This window comes from Lactuca sativa, chromosome 3 (assembly GCF_002870075.4).
Source record: "Lactuca sativa cultivar Salinas chromosome 3, Lsat_Salinas_v11, whole genome shotgun sequence".
In the NCBI taxonomy this organism is placed as follows: Eukaryota; Viridiplantae; Streptophyta; class Magnoliopsida; order Asterales; family Asteraceae; genus Lactuca; species Lactuca sativa.
Genome location: NC_056625.2, coordinates 110319754 through 110343577, shown reverse-complemented (window position 1 = coordinate 110343577; position 23824 = coordinate 110319754). Strand labels below are relative to the sequence as shown.

General features: G+C 39.4%; 1 long non-coding RNA gene across 3 annotated transcripts; it reads left to right on the top strand.

Moving 5' to 3' along the window:
- Nucleotides 1–291: 291 nt before the first annotated feature.
- On the top strand, nt 292–2642 carry LOC122197049 (uncharacterized). 3 transcript variants are annotated; one of them, XR_006189833.2, is made up of 5 exons: nt 292–1002; nt 1136–1231; nt 1302–1502; nt 1586–1612; nt 2256–2642. It is a non-coding gene; the product is annotated as an uncharacterized LOC122197049 (long non-coding RNA). The 3 variants fall into 3 exon arrangements; XR_008231236.1 differs by lacking the exon at nt 1586–1612; XR_006189832.2 differs by having other exon boundaries at nt 1586–2642.
- Nucleotides 2643–23824: the final 21182 nt, after the last annotated feature.

Here is a 23824-nt window from a genome sequence, read left to right as displayed (position 1 = left end):
CTAAAAATAATGTCAACTTTCCTAAAATCAAAGGGTAGAGGACACACATTTATACGTGCCCTAAAATTAACGTCAAAAAAAAACACGGAGGACACCTATTATAAAAAGTGTGTCGTCTAGGCCTGTCGTTTTATAATATTTTAATGAAATGCCCGTCTCCTCCGTATAGAATCACTGTATACCTAAGGAGGGAAATGAAATCCCAAAATTCAAAAACCCCGCTCATATTCCTCTCCCTTGTTTCCACTGGTTATGCTATTGATTTTTTTATTTGTTCACACTTTAGAACAAGCACATTTATCACTCTCTTATCATTCTCCTTTAACTTCTTACCCAGTTAAGGATTTAGGGTTTTTTCATATTACTATTCTAATTTTTTTTGTTCATGTTTGGATTTTAGTCAAATGGCGTCCCTGAACGAAAATCTAATTGGTCGAGCCATCAGCCAGTGGCGGCGACAGTCCGTCTCACTATCCCAGCCGGCGGAGCAATACCTAGACCACTGATAGTAGGTCAGGACAAAGACAATGCTTGCACCCAGAAATAGAAATCAGAAGCCTTGATCGCTACTATTATGATTGGTTTCAATGACAAACTTTTGAGATGAGTGTTCATTTCTCTTTAGTGACCCGATTTCTTAAAAAAGTTAATGGAATTAATTCCGGGAGTGGGCATTCAAGTCATGTTGTTGCATCAACCATAACCCTAAAACACATCTATGAAATCGCAAAGGTGAAGCAAGCAGATCCGCATTGTTTGTACATGTCCCTGGAGGCAATTTCAAAATCAATTCTAGGTACGAATAAATCGCAATGAACGTTTTGGAGTGATTTTGCTTGCTCATCCATCCGGAGTCCGATTTCTTCTACATCGATCCTCACCTTAAATGGTTCAACGACTGTAACTCCTCTCGATTGTAGTGCCGATCAACAAGTACGACTCATCAACTGTCAATCGAATCTACCAGTTCAACGACCCCTAATCGATAACTACATGGATAAGGTACTTGTTGGCTATTCAATTCTATTCATCTTAATTTCCCGTTTCATATATGTTTTTCATTAGTTCTTTATTTGTATAATCAACCACTTTCTCCCAAAGATGAAAACATTGTTTCTCCAAATCCTTGATGCAGCCCTCACAGGGTCCATGAGAAATATATCTAACTACTTATTGGGAGAGCATCATTGAAAGCCTAAATGGTGTTCTTGATACATTAAAAGAATTCCGTGTAAGTTATTTTTATTTATTTATTTTTAAAGCTATAATGAGGACTCTCACTTGTGTCTTCCTATTTTCAGGCGCCACCTGTCATTAGGGTGTATTTCCGGTAATTGGATTTGCTAGACTTGATTAATGATTGAATGATGCATTCATATTCTTCGTGCTCATAAGTTTGAGGAACATGCGGGTGGAAAAACTAGGTACCCTTATAATCACATATATCTGAAGAAACGTAGCTGGTTCATCTGTTAATGAGGAATTCCTTCAAGTTTGGAAAGGTGAGACTGATGGCATTTTTGTTATTTATAGATGAAAGGCTTTTATTACTTCTTTTTGTTACATTTTCTTGTAATCTGCGCAGGGGGTCTTCAAGGAAACATGGACATGGGTAAAATAGATAACAATCATCATATGATGCTTATGAACTTGTTCCATGATTTGCCAACTGATGATAATAGTATTGGCTTGGAGTTGGTGTCTTGTTACTTTATGCTTTGGCTTTCAATATCATACTGACTCTCAGTTTGCTTATCTTAATCTTAAGTGTCACTTATTCATATTTCCATCTCTTACATTTTTTTTGGAAGTCTGGTAACTATTTTAATTCGTATCACAACTCTAAAAGTGCACAGATAGTTCCACCTGATACCGGAGAAAACAATTCAACAGATTCCACATGTTAAATTACTCTTACAGTTGCATGCTTTAAAATTATAGTATATAATTGTCTACTCCCTCCTTCCAAAAAAATGAAACTTTTTCCTTTTTGGGTTATCCTGAAATTATTTTTATAAGCTATATGATGTTGCAATTTACATTATGGAGGGAGTATATGTTAAAAAAACTCCAATTTGCAATTTGCATCTTAACTGGTCATGCAGCTAGCAACCAAGCACCACCTATTGACTTTTCATAATGTCAATTACTTTTTTTGACATGTCAAACGTATGGCTTCCACCATTCCATGAACAATTAGGTGGCTAGAATTAGAAATCTACTTTTCATAATGTCAATTACTTGACTTTTTCCAGGAAATGAATTTGGAAGGTGTACCAGAAGCAGAAAGGAAGCTGCAACTGTTGTCAGAGTATTAGTACAACAGTAATCTATAGTTTTGATTGAGTTTCGTGATTATCATACTTTTTCCCTTGATCAAAGATGTAAATATTGTTCGTCAGGTAGTAGGATGAATGTTTGTGTTTTCTGGAATCCGAGATTTGTGATTTTGATGATACGAAATTGGATCACTAGCCTAAAATGTTTTTGTGATGCAATTTCTTCCATATTAGTTGATTATGCTAGATATTCTTTTTAGCTATTTCCTTGTATTAATTGAAAGGATATAAGCATGTTGTTGTTCATAAATTTGTTGTCGGGTCGTTGCTTGAGCTCAACAATGAATGGTTTATTTGTGACAACCTTTCAAGTTGATATTATTTTGGATTACATATAATGGATGATTCAGAGGGAAGTCTTATTAATACTCCTACAACTGAAGAGATATTTGTTGGTGGTGGTTTCCTCTCCAGTCTTATGGAAGACAAATACAGTGCCGCAGTTGCAGTTGCAGTTATTTTCACCATTGTTGTTTCACTGGTTCTTTCTTCCATGTTCTTGGGGAAGAAGAAGGTGAAACAAAGTGGTGTTCCTGTTGACGTTGGTTGTGAGGCAGGTTTTGCCTCTCATGCTGCAGGTAGTGGTGGTAAATGATGTTTGTTCTTGATTCTTATTGTAATGCTCTTTGTTATCCATTACACTTGGAATGCTCTAAAAAATCTACAGCTTAACTATAATCAGTTTAGTTTTTTCTCTGTATGTTTTTGATATTATTTTATTATATATATTTCTAATTGAGCTTAGTTTTTTTAAAGCATGTAACTCTTCCAAGGTGGGCAGTTTGAGCTTGGTTTTTTTTAAAGTAGATAACTCTTCCAACTATTACATATGCATCTGGTATAAGAAACTCTATAATGCTTAATTTATCATATTGTTATATGAAGTTACCTTATCATCTCAGTGTGAAACTGCTCAGAGATGATCACTACTGATAAAAGTGCTAAATAGTTTTTTTAAGATCAGTGTTAGATATAGAGTGGTAGTGAATCTGGTATCTGAACTTTCTTAACCATTTGAATCTTGCTGAAAGAATCAATGCAATGTAGGAATAGAAGCGAATATTGGGTTATGTAGAAAGAAACAACTAAAATGGAACTAAGATTCTAAGGGGTCTTTTGGTCTAAGGGATTTCCAAGGATTGTGGTGAAATCCGATACAAACTCTTTGTTTGGTAAAAAAAAAAAAAAAAGAACAAGATTTTAATCCTAAAAAATTAATTGTTTATGGGATTTCATAACTCCCCCTGATGACCAAGTGTTTTGAAATCCATGAATTTAGGATTTCATAGAAAAATCCTTTAACAAATCAACATTAGTTATAATTGGGGACGTTAGATCTATATTTTATTTTATCAAAAGAAAACATTTCACTCAAATTCTGAAAACTAATACGTAATATCTATGTTAATTATAAATTAATTTGTGTACGATGGTGAGAAAATGGTAAAATAATATTTCTACCTTTTTTTTAACTTTTATTATCCTCTTTTAGGTCACACGTGTCAAGTTTGTGTCCGGTTGTGAGTTGGTTTTTATTGGTTCAGCTGATAAAGTAAGTTTAATCTCTTTTTTTTTAATCATTTTCCTTCTTCACCTGTTTTTATAAATACATAATATATTCACATTATAATAAATAAATTTTGCATTGAAATTAAAGTTACTTGTTTATTTATTTGAAGACGGCAAAAATGTTGCAAGGGCCTGGAAATGGAAACTACGATTGTAAGCATGTCTTAAAGGATCCTACAGCCGAGGTACTTAATTATTATTTTAATTATATCATTTTACTTGAGAGTAACAATAATAAATTTTATTATTTTTCTTATTTAGTATATGGATTGTTTAACAGGTGCAAGTTATAACTGTTCATGCTACAAATAACTACTTTGTAACAGCTTCTTTAGACTACTCTTGGTGCTTATATGAGCTTTCATCCGGTTTATGCCTTACATAGGTTTTTATTTATTTTACATTAAAAAAAGTATATTTGTGACAATGTATCATGTAGTGAAATATAGCACCATATTTTCATTTGTTCATGTCTAAACATTCTATTTATGAAAAAACTACCCAATTATATCACTGTCATCCAAATACAAAGCAATTGGATTTTGTCATTTCAAAGTACAATGTACTAGTTATAAAAAAAAATGAAAGTATGATGGCTATAATTGGATTTTTTTTTTAAAGAATAATGCTTTTTTAAGATTTTTTTTTTTGCTATAATAGAAAGGCATGAAGGTAAGTGCTATAGTGGGAGAGTTTTCAAAGCAAAATGCCCTAACAAGGAAAATTTTGGAAGGACAATGCTCTAATCCTTTAAATTTGTAGAGTACAATATGTTAATAACATTTTTTTGAAAACACGATGCTCTAATAGAAAGAAATGAAAGTAGGATAATATAATAAACAAATAAATGAGTATACATTGCTATTTTTCAAGGCATCATACTTTATTTTTTTGTAGCTAAACTTGATTGTGTGATTAATAAAAGTTTTTTTGTTTCAGCTAATGTTCAAGTCATTACTTGCCATCCATGCCTAGTGAACAGCAGCCTGGTACACCAGGTGGCAAACAATGATATGGAGGATTTTTATGACATGATATATGAAACAAGAAGGTGCCCCTTTATAGTAATGTAGTATTAGGTTATATAGTTAGGGAAAACCTCTTAACAACAATGTACAATCAGATCCCTTTAATATGAATGTATTACAATTTTTTGACATGATGTTATTCGATGAAATTGATTGTTTTGGTATATATTTGTTTCTATATTTTTGTATTATGCGTAAAAGAGTATCGTAAAGGCACGTCGTATATACATATTGTAATTGGTTGTTGAAGTTTATGAAATACAAATGCGTGTCATCTTCATTTATGACATGGGATTTAATGATACACAATGCGTGTCCTAAATGCGCGTTGTAAGGTTACGACACGCAAATACGTGTCGTCTTCCTTTATGACAGAGCCTTCCTTGATATGCATTGCGTGTTGTAAATGAGTGTTGTAATGTGTGTCGTAACTGCGCATCGTAAATGTGCATCGTAAATAGACGACGCGCAAAAGTGTGTCGTCTTTCGTCATGACAGGGGCTTCCTTGACATGCATTTGCGTTTCGTCTGAGGATTTTACGACACACATTGCGCATCGTAAAAGACTGTTTTTCTAGTTGTGTATATTGCTCGAGCCATGATGTCCCCATAATGGGATTTAGAGGAACCTACTAGGGTGGTACCTTCCCCTTCGCGAAGTAGATTTCCTAATCGAAATGGTGCCTTGGTGGATTTAATTTTTCTTTCCACCTTGGTTTAATCTTGGGAGTGGCTCCATTACTGGCTATAGAACCTAAGTATAAAAATGACAATGATTAAATACCAGAATTAGTCCTTAATGAAAGAAGGAACAAAATGTGAAAAGAAATGTATTTTGAATTATGTTATGGCTAATGAAATGTTTTGACAATGAGTGAATTGTGGAAAATGTCTATCTGATTTATGTTTTGCAAAGATGAAATGTTTTTAATGAAAATGTGATACATGTTTTGGGTCACAAAGCCACATAGCTCACGAGACGTTTTTCTCTTACGTGTCTCTTTTTAATGTCATGTATCTCAGGTTGTAATTAATGAGAAAGATAATAGATGTAAGATAGAAGTTAAGTGTAACAACGCAAATTTTCAAACAAATTTTTCATTTTTAAAATATAATTATTTTCGTTCAAACAAGGCATAAATAGTTAAGTATTCTGTCAAATACAAATATTCAAAATCCCAAGATTATAAAAAGCATTCTTCAGTGTGTATCGATCACGCCGGCGCCTTCCCACGGTCCTCGCTAGTACCTGAAACACATACATAGCAACTGTAAGCATAAATGCTTAGTGAGTTCCCCAATATACAACTTTCGCACATACGCCTTTGCAGGCCCTGACCTTCCGGTCATCAATACCACGCCTTCCGGCCCATAACATATTCGCCTTCCGGCCCATAACATATTGCCTTCCGGCCCACATAACATACATAGCACATATAACAATTACCTTACCACATATAGCATACATATCACATATCATATCCGACCTTCCGGTCACACAGTCAAACCCTTCTGGGTACAGTATAGTGAGAAGACTCACCTCGTAAATGCTGAAAGCTAGCAAATCCTGAAATCACTCGTGCACAATCCGACGAGCTACAACCTCCCTATAACATCACATATCTCATTAACACTTATCCCTTCTAAGTGTGACTATCCCTAAGAAGTCAGACTTAGGTCAACTCTGGTCAACGGTCGACGGTCAACTCGACCGGACTCGGCGAGTACCATGGCGACTCGGCGAGTCTAGACGTCCTCCAACTTTCTGAGATTCCTTATCTACTCGTCGAGTATCCTCCTCGACCCGACGAGTTACTCCTGAAAGAATCGCGGGGCCACCCCGACTCCACTCGCCGAGTCTGAAGAACAACTCGGCGAGTCCCAGTAAATCTTCAAGCTACTCGCCGAGTCTGCTCATCGAACTCGGCGAGTCCATGCCATGCAACCGCTCAAACTGCATCCTAAAGTCAGAACTGCTTCGACCATTCCTAGGTCTGGCCTTCCTAGGATGATCTACCACGTGAAGTCCTCATTTCAGTGCTCATGATACACCATGTGATTCATATTCTACATTTTGACCTAAGGCATAAGGATTCCAATCCAAAACATTCATCAATTCCCGAAAAGCATAGACATGGGACATTCTGGACCTCCATAGGTCTCAATACAGGGTTACACCCGTTTAGGGGACTAGGGTATCAGTCAATCTAATCATACAAGGGTTCCATAAACCCTAAATCCATAAATACATCAATATAGCAGAGCATACACGAATTCTTACCTGGATGATGTATTCTCTGTATCCCCAATCCTCAGAATGTGACCCCCTTGCTGCTCCTTTAGCCAATCCCTTCTCTTCCTTGCACAACCACTCTTCTATAATCAACAATGGCCTAAGATCCTTGCTCCAGATGCACACAATGGATTTAGGGTTCTTCTCAGAAGGCTAAAACGAACAATGACGGCCAATGAGTCCTTTATATACGTCCCAAACCTGAACGGTTAGGGTTTCCGCTAAACAGCGTCGACTCGCCGAGTCCATATCTGGACTCGTCGAGTCCAGTCGCGAACCCGCGACCAAGTCTGCGATCCTACTCGGCGAGTCTAGGCTCCAACTCGCCGAGTCCCCTCTTAAATTACCCCAAAAACATAATTTAATAATACCTGAGATTTCGGGCTGTTACAACTCTCCCCCACTAGGTTTAGACTTCGCCCTCGAAGTCTCACTCTGCAAATAGCTCCGGATGCTGCTCCCGCATCTCACGTTCCGGTTCCCAAGTCATTTCCGATCCCTTACGGTGTTGCCATTGAACCAACACCAGAGGTACCTCCTTGTTCCTCAGAACCTTGATCTTCCGATCTCTGATAGCCACTGGTCTCTCTGCGTAATTCAGGCTCGCATCCACCTGAATATCCTCCAATGGAACCACCGCCGACTCATCGGCTATGCACTTCCTCAACTGCGACACATGAAAAGTGTCGTGGATCTGACCCAACTCCGCTGGCAACTCCAACCGATAGGCTACACGGCCTATCCTTGCAATCACACGAAATGGCCCAATATACCGGGGCCCCAATTTGCCCCTCTTCCTGAATCGAATCACTCCTTTCCAAGGAGAGACCTTCAGGAGAACGAAGTCGCCGACCTGAAATTCGAGCTCGGATCGGCGCCTGTCTGCATAACTCTTCTGTCGGCTCTAGGCAGTCAATAACCTTTGTCTCACTTGCTGAATCTGCTCCGTCGTCTGAAGCACGATCTCCGTGCTGCCCATCACTCTCTGTCCCACCTCTCCCCAGCAAATGGGGGTCCGACACCTCCTACCATACAACAGCTTAAAAGGTGGCATACCAATGCTCGAATGATAGCTGTTGTTGTAGGAAAACTCTGCTAGGGGTAAATATGCATCCCAGCTACCCCCGAAGTCTAACACACACGCTCGAAGCATGTCCTCCAGCGTCTGAATCGTCCGCTCGCTCTGACCGTCTGTCTGGGGATGGTATGCGGTACTAAAATGCAATTTAGTACCCAGCTCCTCATGGAATTTCTTCCAGAATCTGGAAGTGAAGCGCACATCACGGTCTGAAACAATCGAGATCGGCACCCCGTGCCGAGATACCACCTCTCTCACATATATCTCCGCCAACTTCTCCGCTGAAGAACTCTCACTGATGGCAAGGAAGTGTGCACTCTTCGTCAACCTATCCACAATCACCCAAATTGCGTCAACTCCCCTAGCAGTCCTCGGCAATTTGGTGATGAAATCCATGGTGATCTGTTCCCACTTCCATTCAGGGATCTCCAATGGCTGCAACTTGCCATGCGGTCTCTGGTGCTCGGCCTTAACCCTACGGCAGGTCAAGCACCTCTCAACGAACCATGCCACGTCCCTCTTCATACAGGGCCACCAATACTCCTTCCTCAAATCCAAATACATCTTTGTAGCACCGGGATGGATCGAGAATTTCGATCTATGAGCCTCTTCCATCAAAGTAATACGCGTACCGCCCACGAACGGTACCCAGATCCGACCCTGAAACATCATGAGCCCTCGACTATCCTTAACAAACTCTGAAATTAACCCCACAACCCGCTCTTTCTTCTGCATTTCTGGTCGCACAGCCTCTGCCTGTGCCCCACGAATAGCGTCCAATACTGGAGTCATCACAGTCAGTCTCAAGCATACATCTCGCAATGGAGTACTCTCCGCCCTGCGGCTCAACGCGTCGGCTACCACATTAGCCTTGCCTGGGTGGTACAGGATCTCACAATCATAATCCTTGACCACATCCAACCACCTCCTCTGACGCATATTTAGGTTGGGCTGATCCATTAAATACTTCAAGCTCTTATGGTCCGTATATATCGTACATCGAACCCCATACAGGTAGTGACGCCAAATCTTGAGAGCGAACACTACTGCTCCCAACTCTAAATCATGCGTAGGGTATCTCGCCTCATGAGGTTTCAGCTGTCTCGACGCATAAGCTATCACATGACCCCTCTGCATCAACACTGCACCCAATCCCGAAATCGATGCGTCGCAATATACCACAAAATCTTCCATCCCTTCTGGGAGAGTTAATACCGGGGCTTCGCACAACCTCTGGCGAAGTGTCTCAAAGGAGGTCTGCTGCTCGGGCCCCCATGAGAATGCAACACCCTTCCGGGTCAATCTGGTGAGCGGCACTGCGATCTTGGAGAAATCCTTAATGAATCTCCGATAATACCCTGCCAACCCAAGGAAACTCCTGATCTCAGAGGGTGACTTCGGCACCTCCCAACTCATCACCGCCTCAACCTTGGCCGGATCGACCAATATCCCTTCCTGATTGACAACATGTCCTAGAAATTGGACCTCCCGCAGCCAGAAGTCACATTTGGAGAACTTTGCATAAAGCTTCTCCGACCTCAACACCTCGAGGACCTCCCTCAAATGCTCCTCATGCTGCTCTCTAGATCTAGAATACACCAGAATGTCGTCGATAAATACAATCACTGACCGATCCAACATCGGCCTGCATACCCTGTTCATGAGATCCATGAACACAGCCGGGGCATTGGTGAGCCCGAAAGGCATCACCACAAACTCATAATGCCCATATCGCGTCCTAAACGCTGTCTTCTGGACATCCCCATCCCGTACTCTCACCTGATGGTACCCTGACCTCAGATCGATCTTGGAAAACCAAGACGCTCCCTGCAACTGATCGAATAAATCATCGATCCTCGGCAACGGGTAACGATTCTTGACCGTCAACTTGTTCAACTCCCGGTAATCAATGCACATCCGGTGTGAACCATCCTTCTTCTTGACGAATAGAATAGGAGCTCCCCACGGCGAGCTGCTCGGCCGAATGAATCCCTTCCCCAGCAACTCCTGGAGCTGCGAGGACAACTCTTGCATCTCTGGAGGTGCAAGACGATAAGGCACCTTAGCAATAGGCGCTGCCCCCGGAACTAGGTCGATACCAAACTCTACTTGCCTCACAGGAGGTACTCCCGGCAACTCCTCGGGGAAAACATCTGAAAACTCGCGCACCACGGGAACCTCCTCAACTGATTTCGGTCTCTCGGAAACCTCCCGCGTATCCATCACATACGCCACAAAACCCTTACAACCCTGCTGTAGACACTGCCTCGCCCTAGCGGCCGAACAAAACGCTGACCCCGAACGGGTACCTTCGCCGTACACCGAAAGAACTCCCCCACTATGGTCTCGTATAGTCACCAACTGACGCTCACAGTCGATGACAGTGCCGAATCGGCTCAACCAGTCCATGCCCACGATGACACAGACGTCACCCATCGCAATAGGAATCAGGTCAATCGGAAACCCAACCCCGAAAATCTCTAGCACACATCCCCGAAGAACCTCCGTGGCATAAATCGATTTCTCGTCAGCTATAGAAACTCTCAAAGGTCGACTCAAGGACTCACGATTCATGCTGATATGCTGACTAAAGGCTAAAGATACAAAGGACCTACTCGCACCCGAGTCAAATAACACTAAGGCAGGCACAGAGTTCACAAGAAAAGTACCTACGCATATAATAACATAAGCATAACATCTCGACATTAAAAAATAAATACATGAGTTACAACATACCTGCCACAACATCGGGCGCAGCGCGGACCTCCTCCGCAGTCAGCTGAAAGGCTCTCCCACGAGCCCTCGGGGCCTCGACCTTCACCGATCGAGTCTCCGTAGTCCTGGCAGCAGGTGCAGATCCCTGACGAAGCTGAGGGCACTCGGCCTTCCGATGGCCAGTCTGGTTGCAATGAAAGCAAACCGTAAATCCCTTGGGACACTCCCTAGCAATGTGCCCCTCCTTGCCACACTTGTAGCAAGCACCGGCTCGACACGCCCCATCGTGACCCTTGCCGCACTTTCCGCAAGTGCGGCTCTTCGAACCTCCCGTCCTCGAATCGGCGGACTTGATCCGCTTAGCTGCCGGCTGAGACTGAGCCGGCCGCCGGTCTGTCTGTTGAGACTCGGCCTCCTCCCTGGCCTGAGTCTCTAACTCGATCTCACGCTTCCTGGCATTCGCCTGAAGCTCAGTAAAAGTATGGTAAGTGGAGTTTGACACAAACTCCCGGATCTCCCTCCTCAGAACACCCAAGTACCGGCTCATCCGAGCCTGCTCTGTGGCCACCAGCTCGGGGCAAAACATCGCCCTCTCATGAAACTTCCGCGTGATCACTGCAACAGAATCAGTACCCTGCTTGAGGGTTAAGAACTCCTGAACCAATCGTTCCCTCTCCACCGGGGGAACGTACTCATCCCTGAACATGGCAGTAAACCCCTCCCATGTCACTGCTGTAGTCTCTGCCAAAGTGAAGTTCGCCGTCACGAACTTCCACCAGTCCTTCGCTCCCAGACGGAGCTGGTTCAATGCGAACCATACCCTCAGGTGCTCTGGGCATGAACACGTGTAGAAGCACCCCTCTATGTCCGCGATCCACCTCATCGCAGCAATCGGATCCTGCGTCCCATCGAACTCCGGTGGCTTCGTGTTGCTGAACTCTCGGAACAGCAACGAGTCACCTCCCTGTGGCCTAGCAGCGGCCACAGCTGCGGTAGCTGCAGCGGTTGCAGCCTCAGTCAATGCGGCGTACCGCTCATCGAATGTCTCCATCAGGGTGGTCTTAATAGACCCAAACATCTCCGGGATTTCAGCCCGGATCGCCGCCGCTACTTCCTCGTGAATTATCTGACGAATCTCCTCGTCACTCACACCGCTTGAACTCGCTCCGTGGCGTGGTCTAACCATGATGTCTCTGAAATACAACATAAACTATCAGAGACTCCAGCGAGTGTAATCGCACTCGATAACGCAACCCTACTCAGTCTCCGATATCCAGGGATTCTTGCTTGGGCCTCCCACTGACCCGGTGTCCTCGGTAGTACGGGCCCAATACTACCGACCACACCGCATCAGCGTTCATCCCAAGTCTTCCTCCCCAAACTCCGGATAGTGAGTACTCTACTTCTGATATGTACTATCTACCCGCATACTAGCAAAACATCTCATATAGGCAACTTCCCTAGACTAAGGCATCACAAATCAGGCCACTCTAGTCCTATCATGAATACCTAGTCTTCTAGCATGCATAACAATTCATATCATATAATATTGTAAGGTATTTTGGGTATCTTTACCGTTCGGGCGCTGACTGATCGTACACACTGCTTCTTCCTTGCTTACCACAAAACCATTTGCAAAAGTTTATGCCTTTATTTAAAAAGTTTCCTCAAATCCTCGGTTTGAGTTCAGTTACCCCCGAAGGTGCACCCGAATCCCTCAAACCAAGGCTCTGATACCAATTGTAACAACGCAAATTTTCAAACAAATTTTTCATTTTTAAAATATAATTATTTTCGTTCAAACAAGGCATAAATAGTTAAGTATTCTGTCAAATACAAATATTCAAAATCCCAAGATCATAAAAAGCATTCTTCAGTGTGTATCGATCACGCTGGCGCCTTCCCACGGTCCTCGCTAGTACCTGAAACACATACATAGCAACTGTAAGCATAAATGCTTAGTGAGTTCCCCAATATACAACTTTCGCACATACGCCTTTCCAGGCCCTGACCTTCCGGTCATCAATACCACGCCTTCCGGCCCATAACATATTGCCTTCCGGCCCACATAACATACATAGCACATATAACAATTACCTTACCACATATAGCATACATATCACATATCATATCCGACCTTCCGGTCACACAGTCAAACCCTTCTGGGTACAGTATAGTGAGAAGACTCACCTCGTAAATGCTGAAAGCTAGCAAATCCTGAAATCACTCGTGCACAATCCGACGAGCTACAACCTCCCTATAACATCACATATCTCATTAACACTTATCCCTTCTAAGTGTGACTATCCCTAAGAAGTCAGACTTAGGTCAACTCTGGTCAACGGTCGACGGTCAACTCGACCGGACTCGGCGAGTACCATGGCGACTCGGCGAGTCTAGACGTCCTCCAACTTTCTGAGATTCCTTATCTACTCGTCGAGTATCCTCCTCGACCCGACGAGTTACTCCTGGAAGAATCGCGGGGCCACCCCGACTCCACTCGCCGAGTCTGAAGAACAACTCGGCGAGTCCCAGTAAATCTTCAAGCTACTCGCCGAGTCTGCTCATCGAACTCGGCGAGTCCATGCCATGCAACCGCTCAAACTGCATCCTAAAGTCAGAACTGCTTCGACCATTCCTAGGTCTGGCCTTCCTAGGATGATCTACCACGTGAAGTCCTCATTTCAGTGCTCATGATACACCATGTGATTCATATTCTACATTTTGACCTAAGGCATAAGGATTCCAATCCAAAACCTTCATCAATTCCCGAAAAGCATAGACATGGGACATTCTGGACCTCCATAGGTCTCAATACAGGGTTACACCCGTTTAGGGGACTAGGGTATCAGTCAATCTAATCATACAAGGGTTCCATAAACCCTAAATCCATAAATACATCAATATAGCAGAGCATACACGAATTCTTACCTGGATGATGTATTCTCTGTATCCCCAATCCTCAGAATGTGACCCCCTTGCTGCTCCTTTAGCCAATCCCTTCTCTTCCTTGCACAACCACTCTTCTATAATCAACAATGGCCTAAGATCCTTGCTCCAGATGCACACAATGGATTTAGGGTTCTTCTCAGAAGGCTAAAACGAACAATGACGGCCAATGAGTCCTTTATATACGTCCCAAACCTGAACGGTTAGGGTTTCCGCTAAACAGCGTCGACTCGCCGAGTCCATATCTGGACTCGTCGAGTCCAGTCGCGAACCCGCGACCAAGTCTGCGATCCTACTCGGCGAGTCTAGGCTCCAACTCGCCATAGTCCCCTCTTAAATTACCCCAAAAACATAATTTAATAATACCTGAGATTTCGGGCTGTTACATAAGAGATAGATAATAGAGTGGAACTTGTTCATATCCTTTTGAATTGATATTGATGTAACTCTAATTTGCTTGCTATGGTTGGTATGATGCTTAAAGGTAACACCCAATGTTTTAATCATAAATAGGTTTTATGGGACTGTTTTTGTTAAATATGGGATAATACCTGTAATGATTTTGTTTAAACCATGACTTTTTAAAGTTTGAAAATTTTGGGTGTTACACTGTTACGAAGAAAAATGGATAAGTAGCAAAATTATAAGCACACAAGACACAGTATTTACGTGGTTCGGTCAAGGTGACCTATTTCTAGGGGCAGGAGAGGAGTATTCTTTATTTTAGAGCTCACAAATAGGGTTACAAGTACAATTTCACATACCTAAAACCCTAATGGGCCAAGCCCATTGGTCCATAGGCCCATGAAAGGTGTCAACCAATCACAATCCACCATGCAACATCTTCAGAACATTCTTGAGCAGCATCATCTTCTAAGCATAATAGGATCAATATGGCACAACAAAGGAATCAATATGGTGCATCATGTACCAAGATGGTCCATAATGGTGCAACAACTTCTTCATGGCGCAACAACATCTCCAGATGGCGCATAAAGGATATGAATGGTGCAATAGGCATCAAGAACATCAAGCTTGAAGCAACAACATCACAATGGAGCAACAGGCACATGCATTGTGCAACAACAAGCCTCATGGCGCAAGATTGAACAAAATGGTGAAGAGGAGTGCCATGATGGCGCAAGAAGGAGTGTCATGGTGCAAGATCATCCTTTGTGGCACATCTCTTTATCATATGGCGCAACAAGGACCACTTGGTGCTCCATATCCCTCGCAAGTGCTCCAAACCTCTTCCAAGTACTCCAAACCTCTTCCAAGTGCTCCAAACCCCTTTGTACATGATCCGTTCATTTGACACTGATTCGTTCCTTTATCTGATGATTATTCCTTTCTCAGAAGATCCGTTCCTTTGTCACATGCTCCACGAACCCCAAGTGCTCCATTGAGGTCCAAGTGCTCCCAATGCTCCATGAACATGATCCAAATGTTTGAGTCATATTTAACAATCTCCACCTTGACTTGAGCATCCTTTGAACTCCACCTCAAACAAGAACTTCCTCTCCCTTCTTGCCATTCGTCCCCAAAAAGACCTATCTCCTACGAACATCAACCAAGTCTAAGCAAAGCTTGAACTTCTCCGTGGGAAACGGCTTTGTCAACATACCTATTGGGTTAACCTTGGTATCCATCTTCAGTATTGAAAACTTGTCTCCTTCCAGATTATCCCGAATGAAATTCAGTCTGACATCAATGTGCTTCGTCTTCTCGTGATACATGGAATTCTTTGCAAGACTCAAAGCACTTTGATTGTCACAATACAATACATGCTTCTCCACCATCAGACCAAGACTCTTAATAAGACCTTGCATCCATATGTCCTCCTTTATTCCTTCTGTCATGGACATGTACTCGGATTCAGTTGTGGAGAAAGCAACAATATCTTGCAATGTTGACTTCTAACTGATGGCACATTTGAATAAAGTGAATATGTAGCACGTCCGTGACCTGAACTTCAACAAGTCACCACCATAATCAGAGTCAGAATATCCCACTAAGTCACTCTTCTTATTTGCTCCATACACCAAGAAAACATCCATCGTTCCCTTCAAGTATCGCAAGATCCAGTTTACAGCTTCCTAATGAGTCTTCCCTAGATTACTGATAAACCTACTAATCACACTAACTGCATGATCCAAATCAGTTCTTCTATATACCATAGCACACATGAGACTTCCAACAGCACTTAATTATGGAACCCTGCTCATGTACTTCCTTTCTTCGTAGTAGTGGGTATAGTGTTTGGACCAATTTTAAAGTGAGCCGTGAAAGGAGTTTCAACTGGCTTGGATTGATCACAATTGAAAGACTGCAGGACTTTCTAAGTGTACTTTTGTTGAGAAATACATAACCGCACTGATCTTCTGTCCCTTTGAATCTATATCCCTAGTATCTTCTTTGCTGCTCCCAAATCCTTCATCTCAAACTCATTCTTCAGGGTCGCCTTCCAGTCATTTATTCAACCCATATCTTTAGCTGCGACGAGCATGTCATCAACATATAGCAATAGATATATATGTAGGAATCTGGTGACAATTCCTTGGAGTATATACAATTGTCAAACTGGTTCTGAGTGTATCCATTCGAGATCATGATTGAATCAAATCTCTTGTACGATTGTCTTAGAGACTGCTTCAACCCATACATGGATTTCTTTAGCAAACATACATGATCCTTCTTAGAATCAAAGAACCCTTCTAGCTAGGACATTTAAATCTTCTCTTCTAAATTCCCATGAAGAAATGTTGTTTTCACATACAGTTGTTCAAGCACCAGATCCAATGCACTCACCATTGCCAAAAGAACCTGAATTTTCTTGTGCTTCACGACTGGTGGGGACACCTCATGATAATCAATTCCTTAATTATGAGAAAACCCTTTTCGCCACCAACCTTGCTTTGAACCTATCTAGTTCAACTCCTGGTATCCCTTCCTTCTTCTTAAGGATCCATTTTCATTCCACTAGCTTCGCTCCCTTTGGTAATGGAACAAGATCCAATGTTTCATTCTTCTCTAAAGATCACATTTCTTCATTCATGGCCATCAACCAGTCATTTTCTTCTTTACTCGCCACAACCTCTTTATTCGATTGATGCTCCTCAGTGTCAATGTCTTCTCCAGATGCTAAAGCAAAAGAAATGGAGTCAAGTTCACTTGAAATCACAAACAAGTATAGTAAGAAGACTCGCCTCGATCGGTAAACAATTAGGTCTCTCACATGAGCTGCCGATGCTAAAGTCCCTCCCACCAAACATATCCACAAACAAAACACTAATTAGAAATTAAGGTAATTACTCCAACATATCAAGTCCAATTACTAAGATAAAACCTCATTTGGGCAAAAGACCATTTTTCCCTTCTAAGTCCTCAACCCTTCACAGTTAACTATAAGTCAAACTGTTCAAAAATTCAATGGTCAACCTTTCGTTGACTTACATGCGATGTACGTCTTACTCTACGCAGGTTGTAGAGTCTTATCCATAAAATGGGCAAAAATCAGGCTACGCCGGGTGTAGCCCAGATTATGCACCGCGTACGGTGTAACTCCCGCAAATCCGGGCTAGTCAATTTAGAGGCAATAGGGGTCGAAAACGACTTTTCGAAAAACGATTATTTAGAATAAATAATCTTAACCAAGTTGTAGAATATGTCACAAGGTTTCCGTACATATAAAGAACGCCGAAATCCGAGTTATAATGAAGAAGTTATGACCCGTCGAAGTTTCGCGTCGGAACCAGCACGGCACCGGAAAGCGTAAATAGCAAATTTACGATAGAGCAAGATTTAGCCTTAGCAATCTAAACAAAATTCGTATAATATGTTAACTAAGAACATCGATAAAAAGAACGCCCAAATCTGACTTCGTATGAAGAAGTTATGATTTTTCGAAGTTTCGGATTAGTAGTATACAACCCGAAATTTGAATATTGGATCTAGTGGTTTTTAGCCGACACGACCTAAATGAGAATCGGAGATATCGTTAAGAGTAGTGTAACGAGAAAAATATGGGCGAAAACGGATGTCGGATGAAGGAGTTATGAGGATTTAACGGACCTATCCTATCCCGGCCCGTTAATAATATAAAATTTAAAATCGAATCAAAATTAGCCGACGAAGTCTAAACGATAGTTGTAGAGTACGTTCCCACCTTCGCGTGGATATAAAGAACGTCGAAAACGGAGCTCGTATGCGAAAGTTACGAATTTTTAAAGTTGAAGCATGAAATTGTGAAGTCTGTTGCGAGGTTGATAACGTGGCTGCATCTGGGCCGTTGCTTGTTGACCAAGGCTTCGCTTCGGGTTGTGACACGCCACCCTCGCAGTACGCCCCGCGTAGGTCTGATCTGATCCATTCGATGAGTGCAAGACAGCTGGGTCCGAGCTGGTGGTCTTATCCGAGGAGTACGCCCAGCGTAGTCCGAAGCCAGCAGCCTATAAATAGCTGGGAGGGCAGCCTTCATTTTTCACACCATTCTCCTTCTCTCTCTAAAATACTTTCTCTCTCTAGCTCCTAAACCACCCCTAATCCCTAGATAAAATCCCTAGCTCCCGAGGGAAGCCACGAGGCTCCCGGAGTCCCAAGAAAAAGAGCCTTTCGGTTTCGAAACGCTGCTCCAATTAAGTTCCGGTTTTCGATAAAATTCACTGTTTTATCGAAGGAATATCGTTTTAAGAGTATCGAAGCGTTGTCCGAGTGCTGAGTCACCACCTTTCAGGTGAGTGTATAGTCTCTTTCAGCTTACACATAGATATGAAGTATTTTATATAAATTACGTGCTATGTGTGCATATTATTTGAATATTTGCTATTTATGCTGGATGAACGTTTTATACATGTTTTCAATGATTTAAACTGTATATGTATTTTATATCTACAAAATGTGTTGGGTAAAACATGGGTAGATGTATTAGTTGTTGTGTGATAAAATGAAATAATGAGAGGCCTCATTGTAGATGTTATTGATGATCCAGTCATCTAGCAGAGTATAGAGGACAACCACGGACTATTCTAAACAGTCCAGTGGAACACTAGCAGGCTCGCAACCTGTAGGTGTTTATTCGAACCGTGTGATTATTCGAACTGTGTGAACTATGTGCTCACCAGGTATACTTCATCCCCTACATGGTTGCCTTTAGGACTTTCATTGCCAAGGAATCCCCTTAGCAGTAGTGTCCGTCCCAATGATAGTCCTTAGACTAGGTCCCTTGTGTTAGATGTTTTAGGGACGTAATGTGAGGATAACGGGAATGGGTAATTGGGTTGATTGTTTGATGTTTAAAAATAATAATTATATTATTGTGGGTTGAAAACCCTATGTGCTCACCAGGTTTCCCAACCTGACCCACTCAGTTTATTTATATCACAGGTGTTGATATGAATTCACATTACACTGAGAGATTTAAAGAGATGTAGATCACTAGTGTAAATAAATGTAAGTTCTATTTATGCTTATGTTTCTATATTAACGATGACATCCCAAACGTTTTAAAATTAAATAAATACGTTTCTTCGAAAATGGTTTTAATAACGTATTTATCATGTTTTTCTGGGAACAAATTCCGCAACGTTTTTATTAAAAGAAGAACTCTGATTTTTATAAAGCATAAACAAAATCGGTCTTTTCTGGCCGTGAAAATGGGGATGTCACATACGGCGTCTCTTAGCAAACTTCATTATAAGCACTTAATACATTTATACATTTCACTCCAAGCTCAAATTTGGGTCCTAATAGCTCCATAATGGATAAAGTTTCCAACTTTATCCATTAGGATGTTCCAAACAACCAAGACCTAGTCTTTAAGTCTAAAAAGGACCAAAAATGCATATTTCTCAACTTAATCCATTTAGTCTAAGTTTCCAACCTTCAGATCTGAATCAATATGATGTTTAGATGGATAAAGTTTCCAACTTAATCCATAACAATGTCACAAACTTTCAAGATCTAAATTTATGCACTAAAATGACCAAATAGTGGAAAATATGACAAATAACTGGATCTATGAAACCAATGAGCAAGTTAGAAGCTTTTTACTCACAATGGAACATGAATGATGTAATCTTATTCGATCTATACTTGAACTCTTATTCTATACACTTTGCCACCATCGTATTCTTCAACATTCCACCTTCCAATGGAGAAATAATCTCATAAATGATGCAAGTCTCAAAACAAGTGAGGGGAGGCTAGGGTTTCTCAAGGAATGATCTTTGGTGATGGAGGTTGGTAATGAGAGGGTTTCCCATAAGTTAGAGCCCTTAAATAGGGCTCAAAACCGGAGAATTAGGGATTTGATCTACCCAGATTATGCCTTGCATAACCTAAGTTACGACATGTGTAACTCATTAAAAGCACGTCCAAAATCAACAAGTTACGCGCTACATAACTTTTAGTTATGCCCTGACTAATCCAAAAGTGCCCAATTTCCACTTCAACTTCAAACAACCATCACTTCTTCGTTTCAACTCCGTTTTCAGCGTTCTTTATATGCACATAAAGGTATTGAAGAGCCCCAAAATCCTATCTAATTACTTTTGACTTAAAACATGCTGAATTAAAATTCTTCATTCATGAAAGAAGCCTGAAACATCACTTTTCCTATTTTACCCTTTTTGCTTCGAAGCACAGTTCGATGGCTTTAATCGCTTCCCAATATTTTCAACATCCGATAGGGTCTAAACTCTACTTCCTTGAAGCCCAAGACCTTTACTCCATCCATTTACGACCTGCTATCCCAATAATAGAAACATTCGGAAACTAGGTATTACAGAAATCGGTTCTATGGAAAATGCATAAAGCCAAAAAAACCTTTAAAACCCTAGAATACATAGAAAATACTTTTAGATATCTATTTTTTTGACTTTATAAACATTAAAATCACATACACACACGAGATTTTGGTGTTTCTAAAGTAATAAAAAGATGTCTCCAAGTTTTTTTTTTTTTTTTTTTTTTTTTTTTTTTTTTTTTTTTGTATTTGTATTGATTTTCTAGGGTTTTTGAGGGTTATTTTTGGGTTTTTATATTTTCATAGAACTCTTCCATATATATATATATAATGCTAACTATTTATGAGCTCGGATTATTTATTTATGACATGAGATGGGAGAATAGTAACATTTGTATTGCATGCTTGTTTTGTGAACTATTACTTTTGATTTATGTTTCTGTTGATCTCTTGCTACTGTTTATTTTTACTAAACAATGGTTGACTTTGCATGTGGAAGTATACATTTGGTATTATTGGTTTAACTAACCATTTGATGTTGTATGTCAAGTTTTGGCTTTGAAATGTGTTCAAACCTATATTTGGAGGTTTAACTTAACACCTGTATTTTAAATGAGATGCTTTTTTAATAACTTATATGTTTATTTTTAATATATTGAGTGGTAAATATATTTTTGCTTTTTAGTGTATCCATTTTTCATTCTTGTAATTATATTTCATTTTATCCTCTTAATTATATTTTAGTTTTGAATAATTTTTATTTTTTTACTAACTAACTATTTCTATTAAATATTGTATTGGTAGAAGTTAACTATTGGAGTGATCATTTAATTATAGGTTAAAATTAGTAGAATCATGAATTGATAATTTTTTAAAATCATAACATAGCTTAATCATTGGAGATGCTCTAAGAGCATTTCAAATGATTATATTTTTACAACTTATTACTATTAACGTTTTTTATTGATCACTTTTTATCCTTGGAAAACATAAATTATCTGCCTTTTTTTATACTTTAAAGTTTTGTACATTAAACCCCTTGTGGTCATAGTTCATTTTACCACTTGACATATATTAAGTTTTAAATACGCTCTTTCAAAAAAATATATATATTAAGTTTTAAATAGATATTTTATTTACTAATTAATTGTTTTTGTTAAATATTTAATTTATGAAATATTAATTATAAAGATTATATAATATTATCATGTGGAAGTATACATTTGGTATTATTGGTTTAACTAACCATTTGATGTTGTATGTCAAGTTTTGGCTTTGAAATGTCTTCATACCTATATTTGGAGGTTTAACTTAACACCTGCATTTTAAATGAGATGCTTTTTTAATAACTTATATGTTTATTTTTAATATATTGAGTGGTAAATATATTTTTGCTGTTTAGTGTATCCATTTTTCATTCTTTTAATTATATTTCATTTTATCCTCTTAATTATATTTTAGTTTTGAATAATTTTTATTTTTTACTAACTAACTATTACTATTAAATATTGTATTGGTAGAAGTTAACTATCGGAGGGATCATTTAATTATAGGTTAAAATTAGTAGAATCATGAATTGATAATTTTTTAAAATCATAACATAGCTTAATCATTGGAGATGCTCTAAGAGCATTTCAAATGATTATATTTTTACAACTTATTACTATTAACGTTTTTTATTGATCACTTTTTACCCTTGGAAAACATAAATTATCTGCCTTTTTTTATACTTTAAAGTTTTGTACATTAAACCCCTTGTGGTCATAGTTCATTTTACCACTTGACATATATTAAGTTTTAAATACGCTCTTTCAAAAAAATATATATATATTAAGTTTTAAATAGATATTTTATTTACTAATTAATTGTTTTTGTTAAATATTTAATTTATGAAATATTAATTATAAAGATTATATAATATTATCATTTTGTTTTTTTATAATTATGACGATTAATTTTATATATTATCTTTTTTTGATATTTTTTTCTAATAAAATATTATAATATTTCAATTGCAATATACATAACATTTAGATAAAATTACATTCTTCATCCTTGTGGTTAGATAGATTTTTTTAAAAATAAGTCTAGTCTTCTTTATTTTAAATTTATATATTATTGTTTCTCAAATTTTTTACTTGTCACACTTTTGGTCATTTAACATTTAACTTTGTTAAATCTATATTATGATCTTCATCACTCATTCCTTCTTTTTTTCAAGAAACCTCGGGCCTAATTCAAACCTCCAAACCGATCATATCAATATAAAATCTAAAATAGATCTTAAATATAATTCTTAAATCAAACATAACATTAAAAAGAAAACCAAAACAAAATTAAAACCTATCATAAATCGTCCAGTAAATCAAAGACATGTATTGCATTCGAGTCTAAGACACCATCTTTGAAACATGATTTTGCACTCCAAGAATCAAATGTCAGTATTTCCAAATGAAGACTTGGAAAAGACAAAGAAAAAAAAAATGAAATGTGTGATCATTACTTTATCAATGTTTTCAAACACTAGGCGATGTCTTCCCCTCAAAGCGTCCCTCCTCCTACCTCTACGACTTATGGTACACCTCTCCCCTGCGATTAACTAATTTGGTATGTTCGCCCTTTCTTTAACGTAGCCCTCATCTTATTCTATATATTCAAATTAGTAGAAGAAAATTATTTAAACTCAATGTTGATCAAATACTGTATGTAGTTGCTGATGGACGATGGGATGGGGAAAAAGGATGGGTTTGGTGGGTGGTGAAAGGGAAGGGATGGGTTTGTTAAAAAATCAATAATAATAATAATAATAATAATAATAATAATAATAATTAAAGTGTATGGGTGCAATGGAACATGGGCGGGAAAGTTTTTAGTGTATTCCTTCTTGTATTGCCCCGTGGCAGATTTGTAATCTAAGAGTTGGACAAGTGAATTCTAAGAGAGGTTTTTATTAGGATTATATATATATATATATATATATATATATATATATATATATATATATATATATATATATATATATATATATATATATCACATCAGGGTTAGTCGTTCATTAGTGAGTCATTCATTAGTGTTGCAACACAAGAGAGACAAAATAAAAAATAAAAT